Genomic DNA, 18,673 nt, shown 5'->3' with positions numbered 1-18,673 from the left:
TGTGATACCATGTAGGGCTAGGAGCCTCCCTGAAACAGCTGGGAATTGTTACCTAGATCCAATATTTTTTATTATTAAATCTTGTTGGCTTGACACATCTACTGATTGAAATGGATGTCTTAGTCTAGGTTACTATTTTTGTCATATGGAATTGAATAAAATGCAGGATGTAATATTATTTCTGAATTGCGTTCCTTGATTAATAACAGAATAAGATATGAGACTAAGGTCACTTGTGGTAGATTGGTGTCAATGACTTCTAATTGTTGCATCTGAAAATCAGAATAAGGTCGACACCGTATATTCAAATGTTTTTCTAATTTATAGTAACAGTGCAAAGGGATAGAATTATTAAAATCTGTTTTCCAATGAAAATAAATTTAAAGAGCATTTATCCCAGGGCAGTAGAAAAAAAAAAGACAACAACAAAAAAATATTTTGGAGGGGGGAAAACAGACTTCGGAATGACTACTGTTTGAAATTGACTGCTTTCTGAACACTTACCATGTACTGTCTACTGAAAAAGCCTCCTTTCCAGGTTGTTTAAACATTTGCCTAATATTCATGATACACTGAATGATAACATTTGGGAACAAATTTATCAGGAGCAGTTCAAATTCTAAAATTAGAAAAAAAAAAGAAAAGGAAAACAATTGACAACTCGCATCCATTCATTCCAAATGACATAACCTATACGTTTAAACCCATGGTTTTGTTTTGTCTTTTTTTCCAATACCCTCAATTATCAAAGCATGTCTAACTTAACCAAATTATTTTTTCACATTGATTTAAATGAAAGTATTTACATTCTTAAGGTTAGGCATGTGGTTAAGAATCTCCTGCAAAAAAGCTGTATGTTCAAGTAACCTCCAAGCTGTTATATTCCAGTGGTGAATGCCTGCTGCATTTAAAACAGACAAAAGATAAATAAAAGAGAAAAATCTGTATTAATCATCTTTCAGTGGCCTTGTTATGCAGATACTGTGTTTTATAAGATGAACCCAAAGAAGGTATGAGTTTCCTCAGGCGACTCAACAACAACGATAGGTTTGTGCTTTTCTTCCTCCATGCACGTCCCTGAGTCTTGCTGAGAGAAAACATGATATGCAAAAGAGAAGAAAAGCAAAGGAGCGCTGATAGCTATGGTTCTGTTCAAAACACAAGAGGAAAATCACCTGCTTTCCCCTCCTCCCCCCCCAGAAAAGGATGAAAGCAGAATGGTATCTAGTTTTAAATATGTATGGGGTTGGGTTTTTTTTATCATATGAAGACATTAAATAATAAAATATGCTACACAGGTGAAAATGGTCAGAGTCTGTTGAATTACAGATGTCTAAAACTGGAGCTGTGTAGGAACTCTATATATGATCAGAAAAATTGCCCATTTTGATTTTTTAAGGGGAGGGTTCCGGCAAGGCTTTCAAACTTTTCGCTTCCATTTTTCCCATGAGCTATTAGAAGAAGAGCATTTATGACAAATGATTGCATAACTAAATTTTTACCCAGGTGGTTTTTTTATTTTGTATATATTAGCCCTCAATATATAATCTGTTCCTTTACCTGTTTTGTCTTTTCTCTCTTGGAAAACACTTTATTTTCTAAAGCTTCATTTGTGCTATATTTGTGTTGCCTTTAATTTACTTCTCTGCATGTACTCTGTCGTTTGGAGGTTACTGTGGTTTATTTTTTCCTTTTTCTCTAATTCTGCAGAGGTCAAAAGAGCTGCCTGTTTTTTACGTCTATGTGTAACACTAGCATAATGAATGATGAAGTCTTCAGTGATGTGATCAGGTATGTGCATAGCTCACAGGATTTTCTGACAAACATGCCATTCACACTCCTTCCTGCAGATGAAGGCATGAAGCTCATTAGTGTTGCTGATAGAGGGCAGCCACAGATGGGCAGGAGGATGGAAGTCCTGACCCTAACTTCACTCCGCCTGCTTTTACACCACTGAAGCTCTACGGCCTTTAGTGGAGATACTCCAGGTTTATTCTGGTGCAAGAGGGACTGCTTCCACGTTCAGATGTCTTGCTTTACTTTAAACATTTTCAAAACAATGGCTAGCTATACAATATTTTAAAGTATGTCTAAGCAAAAGCACTCTGGACTTTATTTTTAAAAAGAGGGAAAAGAGAATACATATATTTTAGTACATTCCACAGGATTATCCCAATTTTAAAGGAGGTCCTGAAATCTGAATCTAAAATATATATGGCTGTGCCCCTTAAAATATAATTTGATGTCATCATACTAATATTCAGCATATTCACATAAATGAGTAAAAGAACCTGTAATTTTTATGCATAAAAGTAAAAGAATGGGAGACTCTTCCTACAGTTCTGCTACACAAGGTATGCACTCAGAGGGACATACCTTCCCTTTGCAGATATGAAAGGTATCATCAGATTTATGAAAAGAAAAATACGTGTTTGTGCATGTCACAGGACCAATATATAGTACTTTATTTTTTCAAAGGGAGAGAGTCTCAATCAATTGACAAAGTGACTAATATGAAAGCCAAGAGCTTTGGGCTGTGCCACTTACGTTATTTTGAGGATGTGGGCAAGTTCTATATTAGGCTAATATTTTGCTTAAGAATGACATACTTCTGGGGCCTCTGGGAATCAGGGAATCAGGCCTCTGGGAATCCCCCTGCAGCATCAGCTAGCACCTTGTAGTATTGGGATGAGTTGCCCCATCAGTAAGATGAGGTAACACTTTCATACCTACCTCACAGGGGTGTTGTGAGGAATAGTTTTATGTTTGTACAGTGTTTCAAAGATGGAAAATGTTTAATATTATCACTGATTTTAGAGACTTTATAGTACATGTACTATTATTTATTATTTGTACTCCAGTAGTACCTATGAGCTCCAGTCAGGACTGAGAGGCCTTATCCTACATGTTGTACACTCACCTAGTTGGGACTGACACAAAATTTTACTTAGTAACATTTTTCAATGGAGATATGTCATTATCAAATACCTATTTGATTACTATAGTGTTTAATTCAACTATTTAGGTGTTCAAATTGATTATCAGTTTTAGGCTATGGCAGAGAATTATCTGGTATCACATTTTGTTTTGAGCTTGTATTGATTTTCAGAAAAAGTGCACCAATTTTTTATGGATACTCTACAATCAAATCTTGCTATCAGTGGAATTCTACTGTACTTTTTGCTATTAAAGCTAAACATTAAAATACATCTGTGTGTATACATTATTATACACCAATATATAATATAGATACCTATAAACATATAAGTTTTAAATTCCTTTAGCAGCTTAGATTAATTTCAAACTCTGTGTGACATATTTTGCACAAGCATTGCCCATTTCAGATGCGACTTAAACATCGTTAAATGGTGTTGGCTCTCAGTAAAGATATAAAAACTGGAAAACATGACAACAAAAGACATATTGTCACTATCATATTTATGAAGACTTGTAAGGAAAGTGTCTAAGTCTCAAATGTATTAAAAACCTTCAGTAAGTCATAGAAGTCTTTACTTAGATTATGTTGAAATAAACTACTATATCAAAATGAAATCACTGTATATAAGTATGTTAAAATGAATAAATAATTCCAAAGGTAATGCCTGCTATCATTTGGATGCTGAACAGAAAGTAATTTCTTTCCCAGATTGGCAAACTATAGTTAATATTTTTTTACAGGTATCTGGTTTACAATACTGTGTTAAACAGCCTCTTTAGCATCTGACCATGTGCTAAATATATTGGCTCAATTAATTCTATTGATACTCCTGTATTTTTTCTTTGATTGTAAGGAAAGTTTTTTGTTTAGTTTTGATTGAGCTGGCACCAGTGATGTTAGTCTCACTGATTTCACTCAGGCACATCATGGAGTAAAGGTATAAGCAATGGTAGGTGAATCTAGTCTAAAGAATGTCTCTTTCTTTTCCTTCTGGGTATTTCTGACATCTCTCCATCACCCCACTCCGTGCTGGTTACCAGCCAACATGTCGTAGGTTGTTGTCTTCCTTGTGTGTTGATTAGCACTCGTGGCTCAGCCCATTTTGTGGAACACTTGGCACTTGTTCAGCTACAATGCACACTTCATATGGGACCTATAGATACACCAACATGAGTATCATATTTAATGCAGGCTGCTGGTGGGGGCTGCAAGTAAACACCTATGCCCGAAGTTGTATGTCGTTACCTGCGGTGTGCAGCGAACAAAATGGGTACATAAAAGGATGTGGTCATCAGGAGGTTTCTATCACTTTATATTCTCAATAATGTGCCTGATATAGGAGGATTGGTTTGGGTTTTGCTTTTTTAAACAATCCTTACTTACTAAAACCAATGGGCTTTATACTAAGACATTAGCTAATGCATCTATTGGGTAACAGAATCAATTTCCCTGTGCACTTTCGAAATTCTCTTAAAAGAAAATTCAGTTAAATCTTCAAACAGTTTCTTATGTACCTTGTGTCCTTGAATGTGATATCTATTCCAATATTTGGCAGGAGTTTGGGCCAGTCCATAGTATTTTCCCATACACTGGGCAGCCCAGATCTCCACAAATTACCCCAGGTAAAGTAATGACATATGCCAACCTGTACTACTCATTAAATGGAATTTTTTTCAATGTCTTATCGTGCAACTTATTATAATAGCTGAAACTCCAGCCTCACAGAAAGTAGCTTAAATGAGCCTGGTAATCTCTGCAGTTTACATATTTCCTCTTCTCCAAGCGCTGCCATCTTCATGAAGCGGTTTGCCACTGTTTCCTCTGTGACAATGTGTCTTCTGATTCTTTTCTGCAAAGTAGTGCTGCTATGTTCATTTCTTTGGCTTCATTGTCTCTCTGTACATGGCCATGTACTTTACATGTTTTATTTTAAGTTGTGTTAGATTTGCCCAGTACACACATCTGTCCTTGTATCATGTTGAGATTAATTTCTTTTTTAATTTTTGGGCCAGGTCGTATTGTACCCTACTCACACCTCCACCCAGTTCCAATTAATTTCTTTCATTGGGACTATGAGTAGAAGATACTGCACAATGAAGTAAAATTCAGTACCCTGAAACTTTGAAGAATTTTAAGATGTTTATCCAGCTGGGATTACTGCACACTCACATGTTGAATACTCGAGTTTATTAACCTCAGCTCTTGGGCCTGTTATACATACAACTAGTTCCACTCTTAGTTCCCCATGTCTGGAGACTCTTTCAGGCTGATCTTGGTTTTCCACACTTTTTAAAAAATAGCAGTATATTACTTTTCCCAAAAAACCTGTATCGAAATTCCATTCATTTAGTGGCTAACATTTTCTATGTAACAAGCAAATTGTAAAAAGGAGTAATCAGATTTTGCTATTATTTTAATCAACTCACATATAATGCTGAGAGGGAAGTAAAGCTCAGATGAGTGCAATAAGTAGCATTTTCTTCACAAGTATCTTTATAAGTAGCTTTGCCTTTATATCTCCAGTGCTAAATGGGAGAAAAATAAAGAAACCATAGACCACATGATAAGCAACCAACATAGAGATCATGGCAATAGTAGTGTAAAGCAAAAACACAGGCACAGTACCAGAATTAAACAAAATAGGAAATATAAGATTTTAAGATACTAGATTTTAAAAATATATATCATAAGGAAACAGAACTATACTCTATGCAATCAACAGTCGTGAGCTTTATTTTTTTTTTGCAAGGATTCACTTACCTGGAGTCAAAAGCATCTGAGGGGAGCCAAGCAGCATGTCCCTGGGTTCAGCTTCTTGTTAGACTCAGGAAATACTTATTCAAGTCCAGTTGTTAAGGTTGGGGAGCTCCTGAAACCAGAAATATAATCTAGTCAATGTTGGTCTGTATGAATGTCCCAAAGAGATTTTCAGCTTAACCCTACTCCACGGTCTTAGAAAAAAAAAGACTATTTTATTACTTCTAAAGCTTACCATAGGGCTCCAAAAGAGAAATGAAAATGACCCTCAGCACATCCTGGTAAGTGCAGCTGTAAAAGGACTCATCTTTTTTACTGAGCACAGAATTTCTGATTTCTACAGAATCATTCCTGATTTACACTGGTATGGGCAAAATCAAAAGGTTGTAGTGACCGTATCATCCCTTTTTCATCAGAGCAAGACATTTGTCTCTTTTCTTAAACTACAAATTTTTCAGTGCACTTTTTGTGGCACAAGTCACAGTACATACTGGAACAAGCATGAGATAATCAAAGTATATCTATACTTCTGTATGTCTCAGACCTGTTCCCATTCTAGAGGCCACCTGTACCAGCAGAAGCTGCATCTGTACCATTTCAAACACTTTGGCTCTCTTGGCAAGTTACATCCAAAGGGAATATTGGGATTGGCCCTTGCCCCCAAATCCTGCCTGGATGTTGAATGGGATTGTGTCTCTCAGCCCGTGTCAAAGCTTCCTGTGAAGATGTTGCAGTCTGATGGGGCAATTCCTGGCTGCCTGCCCTGGTCCTGGTCAGCTTGAGGAGACCATCAAAGCCTATGAGAACAAACATTTCTCTCCTGAGGAGCAAAGTGCACTTTTAGGTAGAGTAATTTGCTATCCTGCCTTTATGTAGTCGTACTTTTAAAGTATCTGGAATGGACTCTTTATCAGAGTGCTCCACTCAGCATCCTTCTCTCTTGCCGTTAAAAATTTGACTCAACTTATGTGATTTCATAGGTCCCATCTCATGCTCCTGGGAAGCTGGGCTTCTTCCACAAGCTCTCATGTGCAAAAAGAGAATCTCTCCTTATAGATTTTCTGAGGGGGTTCTCTGGACTCAGTGAAGCTGCCAGAACATCTTTTAGCACCTGCGTATTCATTATTTTATCTAGGTATGTTATCTATCCCACTCTTGTTCCAGCATAAGAATGTTATTCATGGTTATTCAGGAATAATATTTCCTGAATACTTGTGTAGACAGAGTAGTCCCTTAAGTAATGAGTTCAATTAGGCTAAGATACACTATGTAGCAATTCAATAACAAAAGTCCTGGGAGGCAGAGGGAGAAGAGGCTTGCCAATTGCTTACACACAGTATGCTGGATGACAGCTAAAGACACCATGCTGTGGCATATTTGGCACATGCTGGCCTTCAGTTATGCCTAGCAACTCCCAAGGTTTGAGCAGTTCCTTGCTAAGGTTTTAATCAAGGGAAAAAGTAGCATGTTGTGCAAATTAGTAAGACAACAGGCTCCATTCGAAATCTCTTTGGGGATGTTCAATCTTACAGAATACCAGCATCCAAGAAAATCAATTTATCTTCCATTTTTGCCTAAAAAAAAGTCAATAGACAGTTTAATTTAGCAATTCACTACCCTGAACACAGGGTACTGGATTCAGAACTGTAACTTAAAGAAAACACTCTCAAAACTTGAAACACATAAAATTTGGCAGATTTGAATTGGGAATCACAAAGGATTCAGCACTTGGTCTGTATTTCTCATTCCCATTGTTAAAATATGTAAATATTTATTCTAAGAAGATCGGTTATCTGCATTTTAAATGGGCTAAACATTCTACCATGTTCTTGAAAAAACCTGCCTCCACTATATATTCTTTTGAGAGAATAATATATTGCAAAAATGCCTAGAAATCTTCTTTGGCTTTTCCTGTAGTTTAGTGAGACTACTATTCTCAGTTTTCATTTCAAATTCATTTTGAGGAGCCTGTCCTGTAAAATGTTGTTCATTTTTTAGAGAAAATTCCTTGAAGATTTAAACCCTACTTCAAGTCATTATAATGACTATTCAAATGAAAACAAAACCCAGAACCTAGCAACACTACACTAAAATATGGAAATGAAAGATTGTTATGCCAATTCCTCTGAGTCATCTGCTTTTCAAGCTCCTGGGTTTGTGATAGCAATGGGATGCTGCCTGGCTGAGCATTGAGGATTCTTCTGCAGTTTCTGAGGAGGTGACTGCCAGTCAAACCTCTTGACTGCTGCTGGGGTTAAGTCTTCAGAGGTTTGAGATATAGAAACACATTTCTTAGCATTGATTTTTATGGAGAATGTTAAAATGTAAAGTTTCACTCAAATGCTTCAAATGAATTACCTTATTATAATTTTCTTGGGCCACAGAAGCAAAGGAAAACTTTGGGTAATTAAATAAGCGCCAAAACCAGATTTCAGCTGCTGAAATCATGCCACAGCTTTAGAATCTGTGTTGATATGCCATTCACGGTCTACAAAGGTTAGAACTTGCCCACTGGGTTAGGATCCTTGAGCCATACCATACCTGATTGCTGAACAAAGCACCCAGTAAAAGCAAGACCCTAACAGGGTATCAGAAAACAGAAAAAAGCCCCTGTTTCTCCACTGCAAGACAGAGATTTGACTGTTCTCCTGAGCACTTAAAGTTGATGTACTATAGTTTTCATGATTAGAGCATTTCAGTAGAGCTGAAACTCTGCCAGGGGTTTCAATATGGATTTTTTGTGCTTTGTTTTTAACTCATCTATATGCCAGTTCATTAATTTGAGGTAAGCTTTTCTCAGCTTGTATTTGACTTCTGCTATCGTTATTCTTATAATTGGCTTCTGTCCGTGCTATTTTGTACACTGGCAAGTTGTAGTGTTCTGTTCACAGGATGTATTACTGAATAACTAGTTGTAATGTAAGTGAAAGCATTCAGAGAAATCACAAACACCCATCATATTGCTGGTTTTATTTGTTAAGATGTCAGATATTGTACTCCTTTAAATTCTTAGCTTTGATTGAAAAGGGTATATTTGTCTCCTTTTCTTTCCACGTACACCCATAAGTAGGGCACAGCCACTAAAATGACCATGTACTTGGTAGATGATTCTCTGTTCTAAAACCAAACTCCCGCTAGCTTGTGCCCAAACCTGAAGTTTGTATTTCTCCCAGAGTGATACAACCACATTATATAGTCCTCCACGAGTCATTTTGTGGTTAATATGTAGGAACTGGGACAGCAGGTTTTTTCCTCTCAGAATGATTTGGAGATTTTAGTCACTTATTAAAACATTGCTACCAAAATGACCAGAAAAGGTTAAGTTTCAGCAAAAGCTGGAGGCAATAACTGGCATAAAGTGATGTAGGCAGCCTTACCACAGCACAGGAGTAAGTGAGCAGAAGACAAGAACCTTGCTCAGGGGAAGGAAGGAAGGAAGGAAGGAAGGAAGGAAGGAAGGAAGGAAGGAAGGAAGGAAGGAAGGAAGGAAGGAAGGAAGGAAGGAAGGAAGGAAGGAAGGAAGGAAGGAAGGAAGGAAGGAAGGAAGGAAGGAAGGAAGGAAGGAAGGAAGGAAGGAAGGAAGGAAGGAAGGAAGGAAGGAAGGAAGGAAGGAAGGAAGGAAGGAAGGAGTAGAGTGATGGAGAGCTAACTGGACTGTTGTGCATTTAGTAAAAATTCTGTTTGTATATAATGTTTTCAAAGAATACAAAACAGAGGTAATACACCTATTGTATTGCATATATAATATATATGTGCATATATATTTTGTGCAGACAGCAGGCTTTTCATTAACTGTTTGATTTTGATCATATGCCTCCAGACAAATCTTACTTACAATTTATTCCTTGTCCTCAGTATTTCAAGCTCTGAAAATCACTCATTTTTAATTATCAGCCCTGTTTTTTCCTCATTGTCAAACTTAAAAGCTATAATTGCTCCACTGACTGCTATAAATGTTGCCCTATTGCAAGTTACAGTAGTACAGTAATGAATTACCTGGGCCCATTCTTAATATATAAAGTGTATCTCAGCTAAACAAAGCTCTTATCTAGGATAATCACCATCACTTCAGGACTCATTGCCTGCGTTCTGATATCATAAAATTGGCCTTTCAGCCCTACTGGAGGCTCAATTGGTGCTTCAACTGTAGCATTTGATGGATGTGTTGTAATTTGGCTTTATTTTCTTTGAAGAAGCTGGATGGACTTACTGAGGAAAATTCTTGAAACACTACTGAACAGAATCAGGGAGAGACAGAGGATGGGCAGACCAGTGGAGTCCAGCAGAGCCACTGCAGATCTGCTCAGTTTGTATGTTCCACAGACTAAAAGGCTGAATGAAAGGCTTGGAAGCAGACAGCCATGCCTGAGGGTGATGGAAAAAATGTCATAGGGGTGTGGGAAACTCAGCAGACCTTCCTGCTTCTCAGTTAGTGAACTGGCTGGGATGATGATCGCACCTCAAAGGCTGCTGTAGGTAGAGAATTGAATGTAACACAGTTGATTTTGTTCCTTCAAGCTCATTAAAGGGTATTTTTCTACTTAAAAGGTTGTTGTTCAAATAAAAGCTTTTATTCAAATAAAAATTAGCTTTCCTGAGCTGGGGTGGGAAAGAGACTTAGGAGGAGGTAGGTCTGCCCCAAAGCCGTAGCTGAAACAGAGCCTCATGACCTTCTGCATATGCTCAACACAGCTGCTTTCTTAGGCCACCACCAGCCCTAATAAATGCTCTCTTCGCTCATTCATTCATCCAGGGTACAAACACAGCCAGAACTGTTTCTGAACTGTTTTGAGCTTCTGCAGTTCCTAGTGTCTGCACAGGTAGGGTAATAAGGTGATGAGGAAAGCTCACATCTGTCCTAGAGAATAGGGCAGTAAAGGAGATCTGAGGTAGCAAAGCAAACATTAAGGAATATCTATCCCTATTAGTTGGCATGGCCCATTTTTGGGCAGGAGGTGAAGGCATTTCTTCCAACACACAGCTCATTGCTGTTAACTGCCTCCAGGCTGATTTCTGACTTTTTGACAGTATTTGAAACTAATCAGGAAATACCACTGATGGAGAGCAAGGCTTTCCATTCCTGTAGATCTTCTTCCCATGCAGAATGGACTGTAACTGAGCCTGTAGTTGCATTTGGTTTTATATGGTGTTAAATACACTTTAAAATAGTGATCACATACATAGCTGAGAAGCGGGGAGCGGGATGTTGGGAGAAACTCATACCTGTCACCTCTAAGTCTCCCTGGGTCTGGGTTAGTTTGCTTTAGAGGCATAATTCACATTGCTGTTACTCCCTGCTGGATGAAGTAGTTGGGAATTTTAAAAAAGGTTGAAATTGGATGAAATGAAAATATTCGTTCTGGACAGATGGAATGGATTTACTTATGGGAATTGGTCAACCCTGTTCTTGCACATGTGCAAGCATATTTTTTACCTGTACTCAAATCACACTGATAGATTTTAAAACTGTATTTAAAGAAAGAGCAAATAACTGTTTAACTACCCCATTTCTGAAACACCTGTATTTTCTACAATGATGACTTGTGTTTTCCTATGCCAACAACATCTGAATTAGGCTGTCTGGGTTATGCTTCCTTCTGTATGCCTTGCTTATGCCAGTTTTAGAATCGATTTGCCTATCTGATGCTACTGAGCTCCTGAATATGTGCACATTTTCAACTCTCCTCCCCCACCCTTTCTTCCCCCTTTAGTTACTACCATGGTTTGTGAACCATTACAACTCCCCTTCTGCTGGTTTAATTAAACTTACCTATGGAAAACAAAGACATGAGATCTGGCAGTCAGGGAGCTCAGGGACACAAGGTGGTCTGTTACTGAATAAAGTGATGCTTGAGAGGTGCTATTCTTTATGCATCATCATGATCATCAGATAAGGAAGAATCATATGACACATTGCAAGAATGCTTTGAGGAAAGTGAAATTCTAATCCTTTCCCAACATAATCATAATGATGTAAATGTATCCTTTTATGTGGTGTAAAATTGATTTTTCCTTCCTGTTAACAGCTGCACAATTTCTGTTCTGCACACATTTTTCTTCAAAACTGCCTAGCTCCCTCTGAGTACATTGTTGCTCTTTCCGTCATCCCTTCTCTAAACTCATTCATTTTTTATTTATTTTATTTGCCGTCCTGACCCTTGGTAAGGTTAAAATGATTATTCAGCAGTTGTGCACTGTTGAATTACTCATCTTTTGTTCCATGGTCTATTTTGTTGTTAGTGTACTCCATAGACGCCTTTGACTCAATTATCGCTGATATTGTTAATCTCTGGGCTACTGAGATGAATTCCCAAACTGTATAAAGATGGCATTGGTCTTTTCTGTTCTTAAAAGACTAATTCTTTTGACAGGAATCCAGGAAACTTCAATCAGTGAATGAATAAGGTAAAAAGGACAGAGCAATGATGTGATACTTTTTATCACACTGACATTGTAACTTGATTCTATTATAACATCTCTTAGGAATCTGATATCCTAGTCCAATAAAAAGTATGGCAGCCTTTATTTTATGTAACAAAAATCTAGCTTGTTCATGTACACTGCTGGACCTTAGTTGTCAGAATGTGGTCAAAGGAGTGCAAAGGGCTGTGCTCTGTTCTCAGAAATAACTCATGTGCTTGGAAGCATAAGGAGTCCCAGAGATGTCCCATGATACGAGGAAATTTTACTGATTTGCTATCTTGATAGGGGAGGGGGCAAACTATTGTGCTGTTGAGTTCTCACGGGAAGGCAGGTGTGCTGAAATAGAAGTGTCTCACAAACTCGCTGGACTTTTACAGCACTTGAACTAAGTAAAGCTTATGGTTTGCTTTAGAGGCTCAGTGAAAGGCCTCAACATACATTTGAGCATATGTGCTTGGATCAAAAATGCCAAGAGCAACACCCATCAGCACCTCAAGGAGGTGACCACCCATAAATACCACCTGCTTTCAGCACCAAATGCACTCTAGTAATTCAACACTATAAAGCTAAAGCACATGAAAAGTAGGTTAAAGGAGGATTTTTCCATTTAGTCCCTGATCTAGTTGTGGATTTAATATCATAATTTTAATGCTAATGTGAAAGTTAATTGTTTAAGCCCACCTCTCACTTTTCTCCTACTTTTCTGGCCTTCCACTTCTCAACCTCCCCATAGATCTGATTCATGCCTATTCTATGTTTACCTGCCACATCTCTCCCTAATCCTTGCCTGTCACTCACATCCCCCCTAAGATCTGAAACTATACTCAAACCTCACACCTGCCTTTATACTGGAATGTCTCACTCCCTTGCCTCCACTCACACTAGTCCAGGAGAAGTCAGTCCCTTAGACCAAGATTCATTCCAGTTGCAGAACTTCCAACTGGATCTTCTGAGCAAACTTGTTATGGCTTTAGCCTGATTAGGTGGCTCAGATAGGACTTAGATACATGGCATGAAGGAGATTATTCAAAAAGGAGGATTAGACAGGTAATAGCTAAATTGGCAGGGAGGCTAATCCTGTTCATGTGCAAGAGGGACAACTTAGCTGTCGAGGGACTTTTCCCTCTCTCACCTGTGTGGCTGCTGGGATAAGATAGGTGGGGAGGCCTGCAAGGCGAGGTGGGTGTGTGGAAGCAAGTAGGGTTTAGGTATAGCTTCAACAGCTCTGAGTCCCACTGTTGGCCTTCACAGCACTCCTAAAATGGGGGTAGGCCTAACCATTTAGAGAAGGATACAGATCCTGGACTGAGAGCCATCAGTCAACTCTTAGTATTTAAAAAAATACACATGGAGAGGTTTGTATGTAATGTAGATATGCATCCATTTGACTTTCTAAGATACTTGATGTCTGCACAGCTGTTCCATCTCTCTGAAACAAATTTATTGGGCTACAATAAAGTAGCTATTTCCAGTGCAAGTGCAAAAACAGCCAGGAATGTTCTTTTTATTTCTTTTTTTACTTTTTTTTTTTTCTTTTTTTTTCCTTTTCTTTTAGGTGGGGTGGCAGCAACAGAGGTGGTAATCACAACAATAATATGGAAAAATTTTGTGTTTAGTCATAGGTACCTCGATCACTTAGGACATTCAGTAGGGCTAGAACATTGAGACTTGTATAGACTTTTCAACTGTCTGTCTTTGACCATAGCCTCTTTTTATTTAGTGTGAATTCTTTACCAGTTGTACTGATCAGAGCAGATTTTATTTGTCTAATACTCTTTGTTTGTAGTTTTAGGAATTATCATGATTTGTTTCTCATTGTTTCATATTGACCCTAGTTCTCTTTTTCCTATCTTATTTTATTGCCCTTCAAAGGATGCAGTGTCTTTTGTTTTGCCATATTCTCTACATTATTCAACCCTACTTTCCTTCAAATATTCTTGAACTATCACATAAAATCATATTTGTTTCATTTTTTTTTTTGTATTTGGCTATTATCTAACTTGTGAGTGCAGAGGTCGCAGGTATCAGCTGTGGTATTTTTTTCTTAGTGGCAACTATTTTTGCCTTTCCGATAGCTGACCAGTTTACATAAGAAAAGAACTAAAAACAACTGAGATTTCACTCTAAATTTTTAGTTTATTCTAACTGAAAAAATACGTGCAATTTTAGTTTACACACTTCCATATGAGAAGCTGTCAGAGCTGTCTGAGATCCCGAAAAATTAGTATTTTAATAAATTTTTTTAATTATTATTCATTTCAGGGCAATGGATCTAATCTTTCAGAGTATTTTAACATTTCAGCTGGCTTGAAATCAAGTTTATAGTTCCAAATTCATACCCCATAGATCAAAACATTGCCTTTAATTTGCAAGGCCTTGCCCTGTTTGACTACGTACAGCTTTTGTGAGCTAACCAGTTGCACTGGAAATGCAATCATGAAGTGAGGTATGTTTATGCACTGTTTACAGCACTGTGTGGTGCTATTTGCAGTTAAACTGGGGTTTTGAATTTTTAATACCTGGAAGAAGGACCAAAACCATGATCTTCAGAGAGAGACAGAGATGATCCAGACACAGGCTCATAAGCTGATACTGAACTGCCTCAGCCAAAAGATGCAAGACCAAAGTCGACTAGAGCAAAAAAATTACTTTCCATGCATTTGAGCTTAAAGATATAATTGCATCAAAAAGCATAATTAAGCTCTTGTCACTTACAAGAAAGCCTGTGAAGAATAGGACCCCATGTTAAGTTAGGCTGTCATCTTAGAACTCTGTGCTTCTTCTTTCTAAAAATAGAGGGGCTCAGTATCTCCATCCACTTACTTGTGGCCTTACTTTTGTGCTGTCTTCAAGGGAAGTCAACGACTTGATAAATCATCAGAACCATTTCCTAGATGACCTTTTTTTGTCCTAATCAGGTTGAATTCTCTTTCAATTGTGACAGAACTGCAAACTGGAGTGAGGTGCTTGCATAAAGATAGTTTTTAAAATGTAAACATGATGGTTTCAAATTTGAAATATGTGCCAAATGAAGCACATTAGGTTGTACTCCTTATGAGTCTCATTTACTCCTTTGCTATTTTTTTCCTAAGTCACCGGGTCTTTGCTCATTCAAGAAATAAATACATCTAATTATTGTGATGTGGAGAAAAGAGTTTCCATTTTTGAAGTTTTCCTGACTGACGATAAAACAGCAGTTCTGCTCAGAGAAAATAGCCAAAAGCATTGTAATTATTCTGCTATTGCATTTTCTATGTGCTTGGTTTTGAACTGTAATTATTTACTGCATTTTTAGACTTGCCTACATTTACCCATGGTCAAAGTTTTCTGCTTTTGTTTGAGTCATGTCACATCTAAACATTACTGAAATATAAACACAACTTTGCTTCAATTACTATTTTCCTTCTTTCCTAATAAGGCTTTTTACTTCTTCATTTTTGTGGCTATTATTTGCTCCCCTTTATCTACTCTAGGCTGTTTCAGAATTTCCTCTTTGTCCCCATGCAGCCCTGTCTCTTTTTTTGCTGTGTCCTCTTCCACATAACTGTGGGCTACCAAACTGTCTTTCTTCACGTCCTCCTACTTTTATCTTAGAGCCACTGAGCTGGCAAAATCACAGGAGCCCACCCACTGGTGGCAGAGAGAAGCTCCACTCTCCATGCCTTGATCCTGTATGAGAGGAAATAAGGACAAAAAGCTCCAATGAGTTGCTTCTTTGTGTGTCTTCTGTGTCCTGTGTTCTCTGTCTGCCTCAGTTTTGTGGCCTCCTTGAAGTATAGATTTGTTTGGGTCATTGAGATAGGAAAAATACTATTAATGTATTCGCACATTTCAGTGAGATGATTAGTCTTGGGGTGGGCTGTTTTGGGATTTTCCCTACAGTTTCTAAACTGGCATTTAAGTAATATATTATGAGGCAAGTTAGAGACTTCACTGCTAATCAGAAAGCTTAAGGCATTCCCGTCCACATTCAAAAATATTAAACTTGCAGTTCTTTTATTAAAAGCCAGAGATACATCTATGATGGTGCTGAACAACTCAGCCGAAGGGAAAAAATAAGATTAATCAATACATTGTTCAAAACTGACTGAACTCCACAGGGTACAGGATTGAAATCAAAAATATTTTCTGATCTCAATACTCAGTATACAGGAGATAAAGCAATAAGGAACAGCAGTTATGAAAGATAAAGCTTTTGGGGAAGAAAGTGGATGAACTAGTACAGTTAAGCCACACACGAAGTGTTGGAGTGATTGGTGTGCCTGAATGTGCTTAGGGCATAGCTGAGGGCTTAGACCCAGAAGGATTTTTTACAAGCTGGCTGAAAGAGTTATTGATACAAGCCAATTTAGCTGCCCCAGTTGTGCTGGCATCTGTCAGGAGCCTTCTTGCTAAATAAACTTCTACTTCTCCCTTTCTATGTACTGTGCTGGTGGGTTGTGTAATTGTTTTTGTAATAAAGAGGCTCCTTAAAACATCAAGAATTGCTTCTAATCTGAATTACCAAAGTTCCACTCTGGGAATATATATCCAGATTACACTATGTTACTTTTGAAGAGGAGACAGATGTTCATGGCTGTGAAACAGATATTTCAATATATTGGTTTTCTCCTTGTGCAGTTCACTACTCAGCCAGACTTTGGGTACAAGGCAAGAGGCATATGGACAGATTTTAACTCCTGATGAAGCAAGTATGTTTACACAGGATCAGTGAAATTGAGATTTCTGTATTTTCAGGAACACATAAATGAATAAATAAAAAAAAAGATCCTCTTAGAACGCTTCATGATGGAGCAGCAAAATATGGAATTAAAACATCCTGTAACACAGTGGTTCTATTTATTTATGTGTTACCTTTATTTAATTCTTAAAGTAATATTCAGAGGAAAATGCATACTAAAAACATCATTCAAGGATGAAAAGAAGGAAAAAAAATACATGCTCTGGGAGTCACTTCCCATATCATCATGTCATGGCTGAATTTTAGTTACCTGAGACAGATTTCAGCAAGCAAATTAACAAACAAGACCTCCTAAACCATATATTCCAACCATAACTGCTGTTTGCAGCCCTTTTTTTTATTGGATATGCTTATGTGCACATGGAAATTTATAGGTAGTCCAGTTGACTATAGGCCTTTTTCACTTGAATATGACCTCTATGTTAGGGGTATGGAAACCTCCTGAGGTACCTGCCAAAGGAATTAGCACAGGGACAAGGCCAGTCATCTTACTTTTTTCTTTTTATTTCATAGGGTGTCTCCTCAATCTTGTATTGCAGCTTAGTAATAAGGAGTAACTGACTGCTAGGTTTTACACTATAATGATATTATGATATTTCATCATGTCACCTCTTATTCATCTGCCTCATAAATAGACCTAATCTCTCACCATGTGGAATTATTTCCTGGCATCTGATCACTTGCCTGTAAGTCCTTCCAGTTTATTGTATTTTTGCCCTGTTTTGTGAGAAGTGCTGACAGACAGTAAGCAGGATCAACACTGAAGGGCAACTAGTGATTTGTAGGATCATATGATGAGTGTCTTCTACAACGTGTCTTCTATTCCATCTCTTAATACTTCCTAAAACACTGTGTTTTTGTTGGTGGTGGTTTTATGTTCATTTTTAACTTATGGCTGCATATTGAGCAGATGGCTTCATCTGAGCCACACACAAGGATGTCAAGGTCTTTTTCCTGAATGTTTACAGTTAATTTAGAAAAGTCCAAAACTCCCACTGAAGTCAATGGGGAAAATCAACAAGAACTGCTGAGGAAGTCTCAGAGGCTGTCAGGATGCTACAATCTAACAGTCTTCAGTACAATTTGGAAAAAAAAGAAGGCAGCTTCTTTTTCTGAGATACAAGCTTATTAAAATGAGAGTTTTGGTAAAACTGGTGGTATGGGATATAGCTATCCATTTCTTGGGAAAGGGAAGATGTAATTAGAGAATTAAGCATTATAAATAGGTCACAAAACTATGTTTCCTCATTCCGCAGACCAGAAGGACACAGGACAAAACTTCCACAGCTGAGTATTTCAGCATTCTTAAGGAGGCACATGGAGCCTTTGGTGTTAAGCATTACTGAGAATCACACTTTATTTAGGTGACTCTGCATGGAATCAGGATCCATTTTAATTATTCAGCTTTTGAGGTGTTTTCCCCTAGGTCTAATGGTATTGTTGCTGAGACAATGATTCCTTCACACAAACCAAGGAAAAGTAACAGAGGGCAGCCCAGCAGTAGGAGCAGGACCATGAATCGGGCTGTTCCCATTACTCACCTCTTTCTCCAGAAAACCACACGTGGAAGATGTACAACAGCATAGGACATATTTTGCTTAAATCTAGAAGTACGAGGTGTAAACAGCTACATCTCAGCTCAGCTTCAGTTGTGGGAAACAGGTACTAATTGGGTGCAGTGACTGATGTTTGGCACCTGTGTGGTCTTGGCTCAACTAGATGAGCAAAGGCATCTACAATACGGGACTTAACAATCCTGCCCTAAGTTAATTAATGACCAACAGTATGTGAAGAGCTCTAGATATACGCATGTC

The 18,673-nt window shown here is 37.9% G+C and overlaps 1 long non-coding RNA gene across 1 annotated transcript; it reads right to left on the bottom strand.

Moving 5' to 3' along the window:
- Positions 1 to 557: 557 nt before the first annotated feature.
- On the bottom strand, positions 558 to 18,549 carry LOC138106767 (uncharacterized). The gene is made up of 4 exons (XR_011149095.1): positions 18,401 to 18,549; positions 5,699 to 5,807; positions 5,365 to 5,463; positions 558 to 619 (listed from the first exon to the last, which is right to left on the bottom strand). It is a non-coding gene; the product is annotated as an uncharacterized lncRNA (long non-coding RNA).
- Positions 18,550 to 18,673: the final 124 nt, after the last annotated feature.

Source organism: Aphelocoma coerulescens, chromosome 2 (genome assembly GCF_041296385.1).
Source record: "Aphelocoma coerulescens isolate FSJ_1873_10779 chromosome 2, UR_Acoe_1.0, whole genome shotgun sequence".
Taxonomy (NCBI): domain Eukaryota; kingdom Metazoa; phylum Chordata; class Aves; order Passeriformes; family Corvidae; genus Aphelocoma; species Aphelocoma coerulescens.
Note: the sequence above shows the minus strand (reverse complement) of the source record. Positions and strands in the feature narration are given on the sequence as shown.